This window comes from Petaurus breviceps, unplaced genomic scaffold (assembly GCF_028583685.1).
Source record: "Petaurus breviceps papuanus isolate PSGF00001 unplaced genomic scaffold, PetGlider_PUasm1.0 90731, whole genome shotgun sequence".
NCBI classification, from domain to species: domain Eukaryota; kingdom Metazoa; phylum Chordata; class Mammalia; order Diprotodontia; family Petauridae; genus Petaurus; species Petaurus breviceps.
Genome location: NW_027187325.1, coordinates 7,417,022 through 7,436,863, shown reverse-complemented (window position 1 = coordinate 7,436,863; position 19,842 = coordinate 7,417,022). Strand labels below are relative to the sequence as shown.

The 19,842-nt window shown below is 40.2% G+C and overlaps 1 long non-coding RNA gene across 2 annotated transcripts in view; it reads right to left on the bottom strand.

Moving 5' to 3' along the window:
* Positions 1–3,978: 3,978 nt before the first annotated feature.
* Positions 3,979–19,842, bottom strand: part of LOC138145219 (uncharacterized) — a 30,467-nt gene continuing 14,603 nt past the window's right edge. Inside the window, exons 3-4 of one of the 2 annotated variants that reach the window (XR_011164148.1) lie at positions 12,013–13,052; positions 3,979–7,021 (exon numbers count right to left, since the gene is read on the bottom strand). This is a non-coding gene — a long non-coding RNA (uncharacterized lncRNA). Of the gene's footprint in view, positions 7,022–11,906; positions 13,053–19,842 lie in introns of those variants that run through there. The other variant, XR_011164147.1, reaches the window with a different exon arrangement.

Below are 19,842 nucleotides of genomic sequence, written 5' to 3'. Positions count from 1 at the left end.
CAACATAATAAATACCCCAACCCTCTCTTTTTCCTCCCTTCTCCTCCTCTCCCTATAATGGGAACAAATCAATCAATCAATCAACAAATATTTTTCCAGAGTCTATTATATGTACAACCTTCTATTAGGTGCTATTGAAAAAGGAGAAGAAGACTTTGTCTCTACCCTCTCAGGGCTTAGGAGTTGGCTGTGGAGACAGGACTAACATAGGGAGGCAATAGTGAATGCTACAAACAGTATATAGTCAAATGATAAATTATATAGAACATAGAGAAAGTACCATTCTCTACTGAAGATTAATTCTAGTGCTTTAAGCACAGCATGGAAGTGAGTTTGAGTCCTTAAAGGCTAGCCTGTGGAATACTAGCTGTGGTAGATCCTGTGAATCTGGAAAGGCTTTAAGCATAGGCTCAGTAATGGCATGTTGTCCAATGAGGGTGATGAATTTGTGTGACCACAGCAACTCTCAAATCTCTATCAGTAGAGGGAATGCCCATACTGAAGAAACCATGGATCCCTGAATATTATTGTCAGTATCATAGGAGGCCTGATGAGGCTTGGAGCAGTCAGGGAAATCTACACGGAAGGACTAAGACTTGACTTTTGGGATTGAAGGATGTGAATATTTAGTCACATTAAGGGTGAAAACCAATAAGCTATTTTCATGGATGAAAGATTTTATCAGGATCATTTGCATAAAACTAGGATAGTGCTAATTAGAAATTATTCTTATCTATTCATTAAGTTGAGAGGGTATTACAACTATTCCTGAGCACCATTAACTTTTAAAAAAAAGTTTTATTGATGCTCCCCCCGCCCACATCACTGTCATTTCCCAATGACTTGTTCTTTTCCCACTTCTTATAGAACAACTCTCCTGCAACAAATACACATTGTCAAGCAAAACAAATCAATCCATTGGCTATAACTGAAAATATATGCCCCATTTTGTACTTATGGTTCACTGTGATATGAGAGATGGGAGAGACTTACTTCACCATCAGTTTTTTTTTTTGTGTGTGTGTGTGTCTTTTTGGAGGGGGGAAGGCAGGGCAATTGAGGTTAAGTGATTTTCCTAAGGTCACACAGTGTGTTAAGTGTCTGAGGTCAAATTTGAACTCAAGTCCTCCTGACTCCAGGGCCAGTGCTCTATTCACTGCTACCACCTACTGCCCCAAGTACAACCTTCAAGTAAAACCATCAGTTTTCTAAAGTCATGACTGGTCATTGCATCAATCAGAGTGTTGAAGCCATTCAATGCTGTTTTCTTTTACATTCTCATCAATAACTCTTTTTAGTTTTATTGATATTATTTTTAAAAGTTTTATATTCATTTTGATTTTGTTCCCCTCTCCTCAGAGTCTTCTTTTGCAACACTGATAAAGAAAAAGAAAAAAATCAGCAAAATCAATGGACACATGAACTGTGTCTGACAGTTGTATGTACAACATTCTACCTCTTCTAAGAGAGGAGGGAAGTGTATGTTGTCAGCTCCTCTCTTGGGTCAAACTTGGGAATTATAATGACAAAATGTTGAGTTTCATTTTACTAGTCAGTCAGTCAATCAACAAACATTAAGTAATGTTTATGTGCCAGACACAAAGCTAAGAACTGGGGATGCAGAGAAAGGCTAAAGACTCTTCCTACTCTCAAGGAGCTCAGTCTGATGATTATTCTTTCTCTATATATTGTTATAGTGATTGTATATACTGTGTTCCTGTTCTTATTTCACTTTGTATCAGTTCATGTAAGTCTTCCTGTGTTTTCCAAATTTTTTATCTTTGTTGTTTCTTACAATGTAGTAATATTCCATTATATTCATACAGTACAGTTTAGCTATTCACAAGTCAGGGGGTACCCACTTTGGCCCCAGTTCTTTGCCACCCCAAAAAGTGCTTCTATGAATGTTTTGATATATTTTTCTCTCTTATCTCCTTGGAAGAATATGCCCAGTAGTGGGATGTGGGATTAATCAAGGAATGAACAAACATTTATCAAGAGCTTACTATGTGCCAGATGCTAAAGGAGGGGCTGAGGATACAAAGAATGAAGCAACAGGATCCCTGGGATCTCATAATAATGGGCATTTTAGTTTAGAAATATTTTATGATTATAATAATTAGTTTAGGAATATTTTAGGAAATTTAAGAATATTTAGGAATGTTTTTCACCTATCTTTAAACTGCTTTTCAGAATGGCTACCAGGTGTTCCCCATCCCTGGAGACCAATTGGCATATGTGCTTCTTACAGTTCCTCCATCATTTATCTTTCTGTATTTTAATTTGTTGGTTTGAGGTTGTTTCTTTCTTTCTCTTTCTTCGTTCCTTCCTTCCTTCCTTCCTTCCTTCCTTCCTTTCTTTCTTTCTTTCTTTCTTTCTTTCTTTCTTTCTTTCTTTCTTTCTTTCTTTCTTTCTTCCTTTCTTTCTCTTTCTTTCTTTCTTTCTTTCTTTCTTTCTTTCTTTCTCTCTTTCTCCTTCCTTCCTTCTTTCCTTCCTTCCTTCCTTCCTTCCTTCCTTCCTTCCTTCCTTCCTTCCTTCCTTCCTTCCTTCCTTCCTTCCTTCCTTCCTTCCTTCTTTCTTTTTGCAAGGTTGTCATTTCAATGTGCATTTCTCTTATTTAGGGATTTGAAGCAACCTTTGATTTTCATAGACTTACAGTTTTGGAAGGGACCTTATTGTTATTCAGGTTAGCTAAAAAATAACTCTACAATATGAATACTTAACAAATGAATGGTCAATCTTTTAGTGAGCAGAAGTCACTATCTTCAAAGCCTCTTACTCAATTTTTGGATATTTCTAAGTGTTAGAAAGTTTTTTCCCTTCACATGAAGGCTACGACTTTGCAACTTCCATGCATTGCCTTTGTGGCCAAACAGAATGATTCTGATATTTCTTCCACTGACAGGCCTTCAAGACCTTAGAGACGGCTGTCACTGCCATCTCTTCTCATTTCCAGAGTATTAAATATCCACAGTTGCATTAGCTGATCCTTCTATGTCAGAAACGTGAGGGCCATGACCATACTTGTTGACCTCCTCTGGGCTCTCTCCAGCTTCTCAGTACCCTTTCTCTAATGTGGTGTCCAGAATTGAACACAATACTGCAGATGTGATTTGACCAGAGCAGATAATTTCCTAATGGCTTCAGAGGCATGCCTATCAACTGTGAAGAGGTAGGTCCTTAAAATAGCTGAGCTCTGCTCCCACCATTAACCCGTCCTCTCTGTGCCTAATTCCCATATTGGTGCTCAAGGTTTTCACCTCTTCTTTTGAGGATTATTTGTTTATACCTTTTGACCCTTTATACATGGAGTAACGAATGGCCTTGGTTCTGATATATTTGTGTTTGTAATTTATATATCTTGGATATCAGAAATATTTGGTGCAAAGTCATTTTTTTCCCCACTCCATTACTCACCTTTACTGACAGTTTATCCAAGGTCAGGATATTCTCATCTGTATAAGTAATGGCATAAAAGATGGCTTAAGAGGGGCAGCCAGGTGGCGCAGTGAGTAAGAGTGCTGGCCCTGGACTCGGGAGGACCTGGGATTGGTTAGGCCTCAGATACTTAACACCCACACAAAAAAACTGGCTTGTAACCATGAGCAAGTTACTTAACCCCCAGTGCTTTAAAAAAAGAAAAAGATGGCTTAAGGAGGTGAGCCTGTCATATAGCAAGGGAGGGATAAAGAAATGGATGGTCTAAGTAACATGCTGGCATCCTCAAATAGGAGAAGACCCAAATGATGGCCTCTTGGGTTGATGACCATTTATGGAAGACTTATGGAAGCACCTGAATAAGAAATGAACAGGATGAAAAGGCAAAAGCAGATTGATTTGCACGGGAGAAGATGCTACACTGATAAAATCATGTCTCTTTTGCTTATAGAAGTATACTTATACTTATAGAAGTATTCGAATTTGTTCCTTCATCCAACACATATTGATTTAGCACTTCTTACGTACAGAGTAATGGGAATACAAAAATAAAAATGAAATAATCTATGACCTCAAGATGCTTCCGTTTTCCTTCTAGGGAGATGACATGTACAAAGTAAGTCTAACATAAAGTAGGGAGTGGTGGGCAAAGGAGAATTCCAGACAAAGTGATCTAGGAATATTTTAGGAAGAAGAAAACAATTTCACCTGGGGGTGAAGTAGGGTGGGGATGAAGGAGATAGAAATGGCTACCAAAAGCAAGTAATACTGCATTGATTCTTAAAGGAAGATAAGGATTCCAGAAGGAAGATATGGGGAGACAGTACTATTTAGTAATAGGACATATAGTCTATTCAAATGCATGGAGGTGGGTGCTGAGTGTGGAGAATGGCCAGTATTCTAGTTTGGTTGCAATATAAAGTACATGAAGTAGAGTAATGAGGAATAGGGCCAGGAAGGTAGTTTGGATTCAGATTATAGAGGGCCTTAAATGTCTCCATGAGAAAGTTTTCATTTTGTCCTGTATGCAGTGGAGAGCCACAGCAGATTTTTGAGTAGGGGAGTGGTATGGTTAGAGATTTATACCCCAGGAAGACAATTTTGACTTTCTATGAAGAATCAATAAGAGAGGGGGGAGGTTGGAAGCAAGAAGGTCAATTAGGTGGCCATGGTAAGAGTCCAGATGAGGGTTGATAAAACCCTAAATTAGGTTGGCAATGACCAAATAACTGAAAAGGAGGGGAAGGATTCAAGAAATGCCTGGAAATAAATACCTTCCATAGGACTTGGCAATGGATGAGATGTGGGGGTTTTGAGAGCCAGATTGCAGAGGGCATTAAATGATGAGCCAAGCTTCACAAATGCAGAAGGGCAATGGAAAGGCACATGGTGGGTATGGGAATTAGGTTGCAGCATAATACCAGCACTGGCTTGAATGAAGAAATTGATACAGAGAAGAAATTGATGGAGAGAAATCATTGTGGTTGTTTATGGGGTGGATTCCATTTAGTCCGATGGACCAACATGAGAGACAATAGATAAACAGTCTAAGTACTACATTGGCACACTCCAAATGTAGTACCCCCTTCCCTCAACAAAAACAAAAACGCAACAAGACCAAACTCCTCTCCAACAACCCAATGTATTCTATTCAGTGTGTTAGGTGGATAAATGGGGAGTTTTCAGGGGATATGGATCCAGGACAAGAAAGACTATTATTTTCAGGGACTGGAGTGTTGGGGAGGGTCTATATTTACACTGGTGAGATCACACATCTATTTAAGTATCTTAGTAAAGTATTTATTAAAGCACTTTAGACCCACAGATTGATAGAATGCTTGAGTAGAGATCATTTAAAGAATTTCTAAGTTAGATGGATTAGCTCCTGACTGCTCTGTCCTTCAGAAATTATATTGTAAGTGCTTGCAAGTATCAAAACCCCATTTCTTTTTTAAAAAAAAATCTAAAATCCATGGCTTGGATATGTCACTAAGTCAGACTGGCCTTGCCCTCAAAGCAAATAAATCAGAAAGATTTTTCTCAGGGTGAAGGAAAAAGCACTTTTTCCCCCCCTCCTTTGAGGTTGAAGTTCTGCAGGCAAGTCACAAGATGGCACTATACCCAAACAATTCTTCACAATCCAGAAATGCTCAGAGCATCTCAGACCAAAATTTAGAGGTCTTTTTGTAAGTTCATGAAGTGCATAATCCTTAGAAGAATGTCATGTTAACGAAGAAGCTAAAAGTGGGAAGACTATTAGATTGGAGAGAAAACAGAATGAAGAACAAAACAGCAAACCAGCAATAACAACCACCACAAAAAAAGAGAACCAGAGGAAGCAAAGTAGAAACCCTTGGTGACAGGATATGGTGCAAACCCTGCATGAGTGAGCCTCAGGATAGAGTTTACTTCGTCCACAATCGACTTTATGAAGATGTTATTTTGTGGAGGCAGGGGAGGGGCACGTTTTCATTCTGGAATTCTCTATCATTTCAGTTCTGTTCCATTAGTTCCTTGAGGGTACCCTCCATCCAGCTGAAATGAGCTGAGCTTTGTTCTCAGAACTTTCCTGGCGTTTCCACCTTGGCTTGTGCTGTATCCTTTTTCTGAAAAGTCCTTTCCTTGAAACTTTACTTGTAGATAACCTATTCATCCCTAAGGCTTGGCTGACATGTCAATTTTCTGATTTCCTCAGTTGCATCTGAGCTTTCTCCTATAACTCCCCATTACATTTGGAGTCTCTCTTATAACTCTTAACATAGTCTGCCTTGTAAGGTGGTTATTTCTGTACTTTTCATGTTTCCCTTGCTAGATTGTAAATTCCCTGTGGGGTAGGGATATCTTCCTTATCTTTGAGTCTCCCGTGCCTCTCTTACAGAGTGGTACCTGACACATAGTAGGCTCTCAATAAATTTTTGGTTATTGCATTTAATTGAACTGTTCAGTCTTTTGGCTACAAGAAACATCATCAACCAATGTCCTTCTGTACAGCCATTTCCCCTTGTGGTATCCCATTAGATTTATGGGCTTACACCTAAGTTGCAATGCTTTGTAAAACTGGTAGAGTGTGTTTTTGCTACTCTGTACTCTTTCTCCTTCCTCTCAGTTGCTCATTGTCAACATAATCTTAATGAAGGGAGGGAAATACGACTTTACTGGTGTCACTAAGATTCAGTGGGATGTTGCTAATGTCTGAATATGGCAGTGGTTGATACAAAACTGTAATTAGGGTGGGGTGTCAGGGGCGTTGTCCCCAAGATGACAAAATCGAGGGCACTGATGCCACTTATACTTTTCCAGCAGCTGAGCCAAGCACCTAGTTAGAAAGAATTACTAGTTAAAATAGGAGGAGATATTTTTCCATTTCCTTGCAGATTCCTGGCCAGCCTCCACCTTGTTCCCACTTACCTTGTGGAAGCTTGACAGTAGCCAGCTGGAGTGTTCTGCCTGTGGTGCTGTTTTCCCAGGAGTTCAGTTTCCCTCCTTCCCTTAGGGTCTCTTCTTCCACAGGGTTACCTTGTATCCTGAGGTCAGATATCTTTACCTCCTCATCACACTCTTACAAATGCTTGCAACTCCATACCTGGTTCAAAGAGAAGGATGATTTAGAAGGGGAAACAGATGAATTACTTATGTGTAAGTATATGAATCTGAATGATAAACATGTTGAGAGCGTTTGGTAGAGAATTAAAGGAGAGAGAAAAAGAAGCCCATATAGTGAGTGATCTTTACGCTGTAGGATCCACTGGAAGGACTGAATGGCCCTTACTGATGCAGAACACAAGGCTAACATGGAGACAGATAGAACATTGATTAAACACTTGGCACTGTGCTAAGTGCTGGAGATACAATACAAACAAACAAGTTAGTCTTTACTCCCAAGGGGCCTACAAGCGAGAAATGGAGGGTGAGGAGAGGGGAGGAGGAGGAAGGGTAAGGCAACTGGAGAAAAAGTCTGAAGAGTGAGCTGACATGGGAAAGTGGATGAGCAAGGCTGGGGCTCCTCCTGAAGGAGCCTTCAGGGAGAGGGCATCACTGATGAGAAGAGAGGAGCCTCAGGCTGGAGGTTTCTTTCCAGCTTGGCAAGGCGGAGAAGTTCAGAGAGTGGACCTAGCTGGGATATAGTTGTGATGGGAGATTTCGTGATCTGACTATTGTCTGGAGGCTTCTCTATGCTATAAGGGGAGAAGCAGATAAATTCCTGACTTGATTTCCTGATAATGGTATCAGAAGGACAGAAAAATCGCCAGTGGAATTGCTATTTTTGGACCTTATTCTGTTCAAAAATGGAAGACTTGGTTGGTATAGCAGAAATTATGGGGATCTTGAGAATCAGGGATCATACAATGTTAGAGTTGGTGATAAATCAGGAGGAAAAATAAGGAGAAATGATGTGGCCTAGTGGAAAGAGGGTTGCACTTTGATTTAGGAAGACCTAGTCTGAAGTCACTCCCCTACCACATAATATCTGTGTGACCCTGGGTAAGTCACTTGACTTCTCAGTGCCCCAAGATTTTTATTTTTTGCTTTTTCAGAGAGGGGAAGGCAGGGCAATGGGGGTTAAGTGACTTGCCCAAGGTCACATGGCTTAGTAAGTGTTAAGTGTCTGAGGCCAGATTTGAACTCAGGTCCTCCTGACTCCAGGGCTGGTGCTCTGTTCACTGTGCCACCTCGCCATTCCTCCAAGTCATTCTTGATAAGTTGTAAAACAGAGAGATCTGCATTATTAGAGGGATTTTCCTTACTGGGAGTTCCCTACATCAATGAAATTATCCAGCTTCCCCCATCCCCAGAAGGTGAAAAGCTAGAAGTATTCTGTTTTGACATGTATATTAATATATAGCCAATATTCTAGTATTTAGCTAGAAGAGAGGGTTTAAAGTGATGACAGATAGTACAGTCAGGACGATGTAGCCTCAGACTGCAAAAGGGACATCTGAAGAGGGAAGGGGGGACCTTTGCATCTCAGTTTCTCCCCAAGGCAGCAAGAATGTGACAACTTGCAGGTAGTGGTACACGACAAAAAGCTGCAGACTTGGGGTGTCCTTCCCCACCAGGGCCTCCTCCAAAGCTATAATGAGCAGGGCTGGGAACAATGGGTAACTGAGTCAACATAACTTTAAACAATAGGAACAAAGTTAGAGTTTTAAAAAAATCTGCTGCACAGCATTGGGAGATGTGGCTACAAGGTAGTTTATGTGGGAAAGGAGCTAGGGTTTGAGTAGAGTGCAAGTTGTAATGTGAGTTTGAAGTGTGATCTTAGGGCACATTAAGATGAGCAGTGTCTTGTACAAGGGAAGCAATATCCCTACTGTACCTTTGACCTATCTGGAGTGTTGGGTCCAATTCCAGGGACCACATTTTAGAAGGGACCTCAGCAGGCTGGACTGTGTCTAAAGGGAGATGATGAGGAAACTGGGAACTGTGCCGGGCAAGGATGAATGAAAGGAATGAAGGATGCTTAGGCTGGAGAAACCGAGAGGAGAGAGCATTGCAGTCTTTACACACTTGAAGGATGTTTAGAAGAGGGCACATGGACTTCTTGTACTTGGCCTCTGAAGGCAAAGCTGGAAATTGCAGAGAGATGGGGTTAGGCTTGATGTAAAGAAAATCTTCCCAATAATTAGAGCAGGGGACAGCAAACTAGGGCCAGAGGGCCAAATCCCACCTGCGGTCTGCTTTTGTATTAAAAAATGTAAAAACCATTTTTAGCTCCGTGGGTGTACTAAGGCAGGCAGTGCCTGCTGTACTTAGGTCTACAGACCCCTTGGTTAGGGCTGTCTAAAAATCCATTAGACTGCCTTTGGCGGGGATTGTCGGGAGAGGTTTTCAAGTGGAGGCTGGATGTAAGGGATATCCTGGAGAGGATTTGTGATTAGTTTAATATGGTATTATTAGCAACACATGCAGATCTGGAAGGAACTTTAGAGTAGGAAGCATGTAGTCCGACCTTCTCATTTTAGAGATGAGGAAGCTGAAACCCCAGAGACTTAAATGACTTGCACAATGTCATTTAGGCTTTTGAAAAGGTACAGGGTCAAAGGAGAAAATAGAGTAAGTGGGGGGGTGGGATAGGATGGAGAGAAATATAGTTAGTCTTTCACAATATGACTACTATGGCGATGTTTTGCATAAATACACATATATAACCCAATGTCATTTAGGGAGTTTGCATCAGAGACAAGATTTGAACCCAGGATCTTTGACTTTAAAGCCAGTGCTGGCCATCTATCCTCTAAGATCCTTTCAAATTTAAGGTTCTGTGATTCTAGCACATCATTGTACAGGCTTACTTCTTTACCCTTTCCCTTCAGTAAATAATGTTTTTATTGATGTTGTCATCTTCTTACATCATCATAGTTTCCCCCAGTAATCTCCCTCCCAGAGGATCATCTCATGATTCAAATAGTATTTTTCTCCTTTCTCAATTTTAGCAGTGACCTATGCCCTGGACCAGCTTCTCTCTTTCTCCCCCTCTTTCCCTCCTCCCAAGGTGGAAGTGGAGTATAGGGTAAATAATATTGTGTGCCCCTAGTCCCTGTTAATAGCATTTGCCTTCCCTGGATATATGAGATTGGCCTTGATTTAATCTATATTGCTTAGGCGGGTTTCTTTTTCTGCCAGTCTAGTCTTAGTTCTGTGTTTCTCCAGCACCAAGCTTGGAGCTGATGTCAGCAGCCCTTAGAAGCTGTGTGAGAGAAGTTTGGTGCAGGGAGAAAGTTTGACTGACATTTAGGTTATGATATTCAGACACCCAGGCGCTCTGTGGTGAAGGTGAAGGGGCCAACAACGTTAATAAGACTGAAGTCTTTGCTTTAGCCCGACATGAAAATAGGATGGGAATATGAAATATGAAGTCAAGAGGCAAAGCAATAAAGAAAGTTGAAATCTTTAAATATTTGGAAAGACTGCTTTCCAGTAATGGATGATGCACTAAGGAAATAGATTGGAAAATCACATAAGAGAAATTTTCTTGGGGCAAAGAAAGGGCCAAAAAAGAGCAAATCTCCTTTATATAAAAGTCCATTTATTATGTCATCTACCAGAAATGGACTTAGTCTGTTCCCATGGAAGTCCTCCGGCCGTCGGTAGCTGCTGCTTCTTCATATACCACTGACAGAAAGATTGTGAAGTAGCTAAAGTTTGGTTTTGGTTTTCTTGAGTCTCTCTCCCAATCAGGAGCTTAGGACTCATACTGTGTTTATTTCCTTGCTCTACCCCATTGCAGGGTCACATCTAGGTCTGCCCTCCCTGCAGACATCTCATGCTTGGGACCTCTGGCTTCTTTTGGCCCTATTCCTCCCTTAGCCTTGCCAACTCCCTTCAGGGTTTAAATACAAAGGTCTCTTTTTGGCATTTCAAGCTCCTCCCAACCTAGCCCCCTTCTCACATTGTACTCTACAATCCTGCAACATAGACCCGTTTACTGCCTCTCACACACCATAATGCTAACTCTCCAGGCCTCTGGGCAGTTTTCACTGGCTATTCTCCATGCTTGGAATCTTTTCCCTCTTTCCCTCTGTCTCTTAGCTTCTCTGGCTTTCTTCAAGGCTGAGCCTCAATCCCACCTTCTGCAGGAGGCCTTTCCCTGTTCTCTGCCCACAACTGCTAATATCTTCTCACATTGCCCTTCCTTTCAATTAATCTCTTCTCAGATTACCTTTCATCTACTTTATAGAGCTGGAGAAGGAAATGGAAACCACTCCAGTATCTTTGCCAACAAAACCCCAAATGGGGTCACCAAGAGTCAGATACAGTTGGAACAACTGAACAACTACATAGATCTTCTATGTATCTGGGTATTTATATGTTGTCTCCACTCTTAGAATGTGAGCTCATTGAGGGTAGGAACTGCATCTGTCTTTCTTTGTGTCCTCAGTGCTTGGCACATAGAAGGCACTTGTTTTTTAACTTGATTTGACTTGACTCACCCACCGATTTACCCTTCCTGTGTTCTGTGCCTCATTCCCTTAAGGCTGAGATCTCAGCATCTTTAGTGATGGTGAGTCTATCTGACAAATCCTTTGAAATATATAAGGAGTATTTATGAAAACAGCTGTGTTTTCTGTGATCCTGTGTAATAATGTTTATCAGTGAAACCAGAGTTCTAGTTCAGCCACTTGCCACTTTTATGATCTAAGTGAGTTAGTCTTTAGTCTAAGTTGATTCAACATTGAATCTGAATGTGCTCAACATTAGAGTGAATCCTAGGGCAGAACTAACCTGTCTGAGAATTGCATAAAATATCTTCACTTCTCTATAACCAGTCAGTCCCAGGCTCCACTGATTATTGACCCTGCCTTGACTAGGCATATATAGCGCCAATGCAATATTTACAGTACCCAAGATCATGATAAAGACCATGACTATAAGTATCGCATGATGTTCGATTGCAAGATATGCCAGACTCTCCAGATAAAGGATAAAGCTGAAGGATTTATTTAGACACTAGAAAATTGAATCCCCAAACCAGTAAACCGGAGGACCAAAGATATTTAGAAGCCATAATAATACTGAGAGCCATGACATTCTTTAGCCTTCCCACAAACCAATACAAGATCAATATTTACTCACAAAACTCTATTTCCTTTGCCTAAGCTCTTCTGTCCCCAACAGTCTCCAACTGTTAGACTCACTCTCTACCAGCTTCTTTTGGGTTCTGCTGCATATGTGGGTTTGAATCCCATCCTCATAGCCAAATGTAGTGCCAATGCAATATTTACAGCTCCTACAATCATGACAGAGACCATGACTATAATTATTGCATGACATTTGATGGCAAAATATGTCAGACTCCCCAGATAGAGGATAAAGTTGAAGGATTTACTTAGACACCAGAAAACCGAATCCCAAAACCAGTAAGCTGAAGTGCCAAAGATATTTAGAAGCCATAATAATGCTGAGAGCCACGCCATCCTTTAGCCTTCCCACAAACCAATACAAGATCAAAATTTACTCACAAAACTCTCTATTTCCTTGCCTAAGCTCCTCTGTCCCCAACTGTTTCCAGCTGTCTCCAACTGTCAGATTTGCTCTTTTTTGGCTTCTTCTGGGTTCTGCTTCCCCTCAGCAAACTCCTCCCACCACAGGCTCCATTCAGCCTACCAGGGGGCAGAGTCTATCTTCACAGCAGGGGAGGTCTTCAAACTCCACTATAGGTCTATTAAGGGGTCAGGAAGATCTTCAAATTCCCATTCCTGTTACAGCATGACTGCGAATTTGCCATTTTACATGGCACCAGATGTGGTCCCAAGCAAATTTCCTCCCCTGATCAGACTGGTAATCAAATTAGTAATCATTTTGTTGTAGCAAAGGTTGTAACAGTCTGCTGTTCTGTGGCTTCACTCAGAATCTTTGTGATTTTGAATTGTGAGCTTCATAGACCAAAGCTCCCTTCCCTGGACACTGGTCCCTGCACCCTCATAGTCATTCATGTCAGCTCCAACCCTCATATACCTTTATCCCACTCAATTCTCCTCTTCCTTTATACCTTCTGGATCTTATATTCTATTGTTTCTAAAGATAATTTTTATTGACATCCTTTGCTTTTACATCTCCTTCATTTCTCAAGATATCCTTTCACCTTTTCCGTCCCAGCAAGCCATCCTTTGTATCTAAGAATAAAATGAGAAAAAAGCAATTCAGCAAAATGAACACATCAACAGAGTCTAAAAATATAAGCAACAGTCAACACCCATACTCTCCCACATCTGCAAAGAGGGAAGGGAGGCACATTTTCTCATTTCTTCTCTAGGGCCAAGCCTTGTAGTCAGTATTCTTTTTTTTTGGGTGGTGTTCTTACCATTTATATTGTCCTCTTGGTTTCACTTATCTGTTTATATAAGTTTTCTCATGCTTCCCTGAATTCTTGAATTCCCTGAATTTCTAATAATATGGTTACATTCCATTACATCCATGTATTTCAATTTGTTTAGCCATTTCCAAATAGGTGGACATCTATTCACTCCTTTGCTATCATAAACATGCTGTTATTTCCATTTTTACCTTCTTGGGATATATGCCTAGCAATACTATCACTGGGTCAAAAGACATGGATATTTTGATCACTTTTTAAAAAGCACAATTCCAGTTCCTTTCCAGAATAATTGGATCAATTCATAGCTCTCCCTCCTGTCATTGTGTTCTGCTCATACAGTGTTCCATATTTGGAGTGGACATCCATATTTTTTGTCTTTTGAAGGCCTTTTGTTTGTTCAAGACTCATCTCAGATGAAAAGTCCATGAAGCCTTCTTTGAAAGGCTCAATAAAGTCTAATTTCCCTCCACAAATTTTTCTGACCACTTTGATCTCTTCTATGCACTTATTTTACATTTCCTTGTATAAGTTATTTGCCTACACATTCCCGTTCCATAGTAAACTCCTTAAAAATAGTCTGTCATGTCTACCTTTGTAGTCCCAGAGTGTAGTATCATGCCCTATGCAGAGGAAGAGCTTCATAAATGTTTGTTGAATTGAATTAAATTGTTTAAGCTCCTGCTGCTCCTTCCCATTACACGATTCATCATGCTGTGTCTATAAGGTGGGAGAGATGTGGGCAAGAGTGGCAGAGGGATTTTGACATTTTCAAAGCTTTTTTCCTGGTTAAAGAGATTTTTAGAACCCATCAAGCACTGGAAAGCTGAAATCAGGGGATGATACAGTGCCTTCCCTATTGGGTTAGCAACAATTAATTGGGAGGCTTGGTTTTAAATGGCTTTGCCCCTGAGGAGGATGGATGGAAGCTTTTAGAAAATAAAAGATAAGTAAACAACCTTGCCTGAAGAGATTGGCTGGACTAGGCCAACATGTTGCCAATTTTGAGCCATGAGCTGCCCATAGTTAGAAGCAATGCCAAGTAGTATATATGTAGATATGCCAAGGAGACAGGAGTTAAGAAGGTGAGGCAGTATAATATAAGGAAAGAGTGTTAGAAGTCAGTTTTTCATCTTGACACCATCACTACTTGGATGTGGAATCTTGAGTCATTTAAATGCTCTGAACTTCATTATACACATGTAGAAAAATGGGAATAATAATACCTCTGCGGGGTTGCTCTGTTTGAAGAAACAAATGAGTGCATTTTCAGTGTCTACTAGGTACAAAGCACTGTCCTAGGCTCTGTTGGTAGGTACAGGGAAAGCAGAGTCTCTTCCCTGAAAGAATTTACAAACTATTAATCTTGGTTGTAAAGATAAGACTTCTGCATGCACAAAAATATGTTTTATAGTGCAAGGCAATAAGTAATTTCCTCCACAAAGCTTTTCTTGATGCTCTCTTCCTTACGTATGCTGCTGAAAGAGATCTCTCAATTAGGTTCAAATCCTACCTCAGACACTTACTAGCTGTATGATTCTGGGCAAATCACTTAACGTCTTTCAGCCTCTGTCTCTTCATCTATAAAATACAGATAACAATGGCATCTACCTCCCAGGGTTGTTGTGAGGATCAAATGAGTTAATATGTGAAAAGAGCTTTGAAAATGTTCAAGCATTATAAAAATATCTGTTATTACTATTGTTTGCCAGAATGGCTGGACCAATTCATAGCTCCACCCAAATTACATTAGTATGTCTATCCTCCCCCTACCCAAGCAACAATTGCTATTTTCTTCTTTTGTCAACATTGCCAATATGATGGGTGTGAGGTTGATAGCTCTGCAAATACTTGAAGACAGACTGCATGTTCTCCCTAGGTTTTTACATATTCTGAGTTCCTTCAACATATAGCATGGTCTTGAATATCTTTGCCACCCTGATTGCCCTTTGGAGGTAGCATGGTGTAGTGGAATGAAAACTGGCTCTAAAGTCAAAGGACTTGCATTCAAATCTTGCTTCTGACACGTGTTGCTTGTGTGACCTTGGACATGTCACTGAACCTGAGCCTCAGTTTCTTCATCTATAAAATGGGAGGGTTGAACTAGATGTTCTCTGAGGTCCCTTCCAGCTGTGGCTCTATACTCCTGCCATCCTGTGCCCTCCTCTGTTCTAGGCAATATGTTACTCAATGCTGCATAGTACAGCCTTAGCTTTTTTGCCTACTGTCATATTATTGACTCATATTGAGCTTGCAATCCACTAAAACTCTAAGTTAATTTCCCTCCAATCTGTCATTTAACCACGCTTCCCCATTCTCTGCTTGTGAAGCTTATTATTTAGATCCAAATGTAGAATTCTGTGTCTACTGAATTCCATCTTATTAGATATGGTCCATTGTTTAGACTGTGAAGATCTTTTTGGATTCCAACTTTGTCATTCTATATACTAACTGTTCTTCCCCATTTTTTATTGAGCATGCTTTCTATGCCTTTATCCAAACTGCTGGTAAAAATCTTGAGTTGCATAGAGCCGAGAACCCATCTCTGGGGCATTTCATTAGATACCTTATTCTAACTTGCTATTGATCTGTGAATGACTATCTTTGGGTCAGGTCAGCCCATCAGTTCTGAGTCTACTGATCATGCAACTCAACAAATCCAATTCAAGCAACCTTTATTAAGTGCCTAGTATTTGCAAGGTACTGTCCTAGGTGCTAGGGACAGAAAGACAGAAGTGAAAATGTTCTTCCTTCAAGGAGATTACCTCAGCATCTCTTGCCTTTCCCACAGAGATAGCACATGAGTCAAACACTCTGCTACAAATCTGATCATGGGTGGAAATTTGCTTGGGAACACATCTGGTGCTGTGTGAAATGGCAAGTCCCCAGCCATACCTAGTCAAGGCAGGGTCAATAATCAGTGGAGCCTGGGACTGGCTGGTTATGGAGAAGCAAAGGTGTTTTATTCAATTCGCAGTCAGGTTAGTTCTGCCTGAGGATTCACTCTAAAGAAAATGGTCAGACTCCTTTTGTTTTTCTCAAATTGTCTGGCTCTTTATAAGCCCATATCAGATCCCTGGGGAGAATTCATTCAATTCGGGGTTTGGCTCATGTCTAAGGTCTCCCAAGAAGGAAGAAAGGTACTCAATGCCCAATTTAGACATGATATAGTATGGAGGGTTTTAGTTACCCATACATCTCTGGAGCTCTCTTCCTGCTAAAAGTAGAGTAGCTAATCATTTATTGACTTAACCTAGTGATAATCCTTTAAAATGCTGAGGCACTGACAAGGAGAACTGCTTTTCTAGACCTCTTTCTGACCAAAAAGAAAGAACTGATTGCTGAAATAAAAATGATGGGAGCATGGGTGGAAATGACTATTCCAACTCAGAACTCAGGGTAAAGAAGGAAAACCAGGGGCAATGTTATGTGTGTCCTACATTTTGAGAAAGTAAATTTCAAAGCTGAAAGGATAGAAAAGATGTCATAGTTTAAAATTCCACAGAGAACTAATCAGCCTAGGAAGGATGGGAAGCTCTGAAAGATGAAACTGAAGACACTCCGCTAAAAATCTAGGTATGTTAAGATCTACATCATTCCTCTGCGTATATTATCCTACCAGTCTAATTGCCTTGTCAAAAAAGGAAATGGGATTAATTGGACACAACTAACAATTCTTGAATTAATTAATTTTTTTTTGATTTGGATTTAGCCAACTTCATTGGGATAGGGTTTTCCCTAGTATGAAAGTCTGTCTACCAATGCAGATCAGCAACTTCTCAATTTATATTCTTAGAGAGGTGCTTGAGGATGGTGAGAGGTTAAATCCTTGCCTAGAGTGACAAAGCCAGTATATGGTAGAGGTAGGAGAAATATAGGTCTTTCTGACTCTAAAGCTAGCTACTATGTCATGTTGCCTTTTCGGAATGACCTTTCTTTGATGAAACTGTGATAGTTCTTTGCAATCATTTTCCTTTTCTCTAGATGTTCTCTAGTTATACCTTTTGTTGTGTGTTCTAGAATTTTGCCAGGAATCAAAGTTAAGACCCCATAGTTCCATATTCCATCTCCTTCCCATTTTTGAAAATCAGACCATTTGCTTTTTTCCCCTTTCTGGCTCACCTCTCATATTCTAAATTCTAAAGATCACTGACAACAACTCAGCAATTACACGTCAGTTCTTTTAGAACCCTGGGATGACATTCATCCAAGCTTGTTGACCTGAACTCATTGGGGACATCTAGGTGTTGTCACACCTCCTCTTCATTGGTTGATTTCAATTCCCTGTTAACTATTGTTCTTCCATCCTTCCTAGTTTAAATATTGTTCTCTTTGGAAGAGAAAAGAAAAATAAAGAGCTGACTAACCTGGTTTTCTAGGTATACTTCCTTAGAAGGTCTTCTTTGATCTTCTTGTCTCCAGCAAAGCTCAAAAAGACCATTTTGTTGCCCTTAGCATCCACAGCCAAGGTCAGCTTGGTCTGATCCTTAGTACTCCTGACATTTTTCTTACGGGTTATGTTATTCTTTCTTATGCATCCCCAGCTACCTGTCCTGGCTTCTATCTTCTGTACAAATCTGTTTACAATCTGAATTGGTCAATGAGTCCCCGGTGGAGCCATACTGGTCTCTTTAGACAGCTCTCTCCTTTTTCCCTTCACATCAGAATTATTTCTGTTTGTGTCTTCAGAGTTTCATCTTTCAGAGCTTCCCATCCTTCCTAGGCTGATTAGTTCTCTGTGGAATTTTAAACTATGACATCTTTTCTATCCTTTCAGCTTTGAAATTTACCTTCTCAAAATGTAGGATACACATAACATTGCCCCTGGTTTTCTTTTCTTCTTTACCCTGAGTTCTGAGTTGGAATAGTCATTTCCACCCATGCTCCCATCATTTTTATTTCAGCAATCAGTTTTTTCTTTTTGGTCAGAAAGAAGTCTAGAAAAGCAGTTTTCCTTGTCAGTACCTCAACATTTTAAAGGATTATCACTAGGTTAAGTCAATAAATGATTAGCTACTCTACTTTTAGCAGGAAGAGAGCTCCAGAGATGTATGGGTAACTAAAACCCTCCATACTATATCATGTCTAAATCGTTCATTAAGTACTTTTCTTCCTTCTTGGGAGATCTTAGACATGAGCCAAACCCCGAATTGAATGAATTCTCCCCAGGGCTCTGATATGGGGCCAGACAATTTGAGAAAAAAAAAAAAGGGCCTGACCATTCTCTTTAGAAGCCAGGATATCTTAGGACTTAATCAAGTGTGTGAATTTGGAGTTAAAGTTAATTCAATTTAACTGCTAGAGTTAAAGCAATTCAATAAATATTTATTAAGGACGTATTATGTGCCAGGCACTGTGCCAATTGCTGGGGATACAAATAGGAAAAACATAGATAGTCCTTGCCCTCAAGCAGCTTATAATTTAATGGGGAAGACACCATACAAAATGAAATGAAGGAACATATGGGGGTACCTCCCATGTATGTGGAGTTCAAACCAAGTAGAGCTGCAGATGAAAAGTGGAGAGTAAGTTGGAAAGTCCATGTCCCAGCTATCCGTAAAGGAAAGCTTTGGGAGGACTTTAGAGCTCCATCCTCTAGCCTTCTAATCAGAAGGGAGTAGAGAAGGTATTGAGTATCTAAAGCTGAATTAATCAGCATGATGATGAGATTCCATGTGCTCCTGGGCAGGGCTATTGTATTCCATACAGTCCAAACCAAGCAGAGATGCTTCAGGGGTCACTTCAGAGCAGAAGTTCTCTACCTTTTTTTGTGTCAGATATCCTTTGGCAGTCTGATGGAGTCTATGCATCCCCCTTCATATAATAATGCTTTTAAATAAAGTAAAACATATAGAGTTACAAAGGAAATTAATTATGTTGAATTCTAGTCATATGAAAAAAAGGTCACAGATTCTAGGTGAAGAACCCTTGTTATTGAGGGGGAAGACGTTTACCTCAGGTTCTCTGAGTCCAGCGGTAGTTCAGTGCATAGAGAGCAGAGGGGAAGATATTCCAAGCAGATGAGGGTTACTCTATTATACCACCTTCTGCTTTGGAGAACAGAAGAACTGAAGACCTTAAGGGTGGTGTTGACAGTAGGAACACCCAAAAAGAAAGGTAGATTCGGGAAGTAAACAGCTGGTCAAGAAATATGAGAACAGAATTTAGATGTGTAGACCATTCCTTAAAAGTCCAGTAATGATGAACTTTGAGACAGGGATGGGATATGACTAATGAAGACTGGTAAAAATCTTTTTACTTGGAGTCTTTGTGGATCTGATTAAGAGGGCTCTAAACTGAAAAGGAAGGGGGAAGGAGAGTCACAGCATTAAAAAAAAAAAAAACGAACAGAAGACCATAAATGCGAACTTTGAAAGTTACATGCTGAATTTATTGTTTATTTAAAAAGAAAAGCCAGAGATTCAGTTTCACGTACAATTTTCTTTTTCTGTTCCTCTTTGAATATGGGAATGCTCATTTTATTGCTATCAGAAATAATAGTAATAGAAAATGGAGGGGGAGGAAGAGAACTGTTTATATGTATTTTTCCAAGCTAGACATAAAGAAGACTTCACTAATCAGAATCTGAG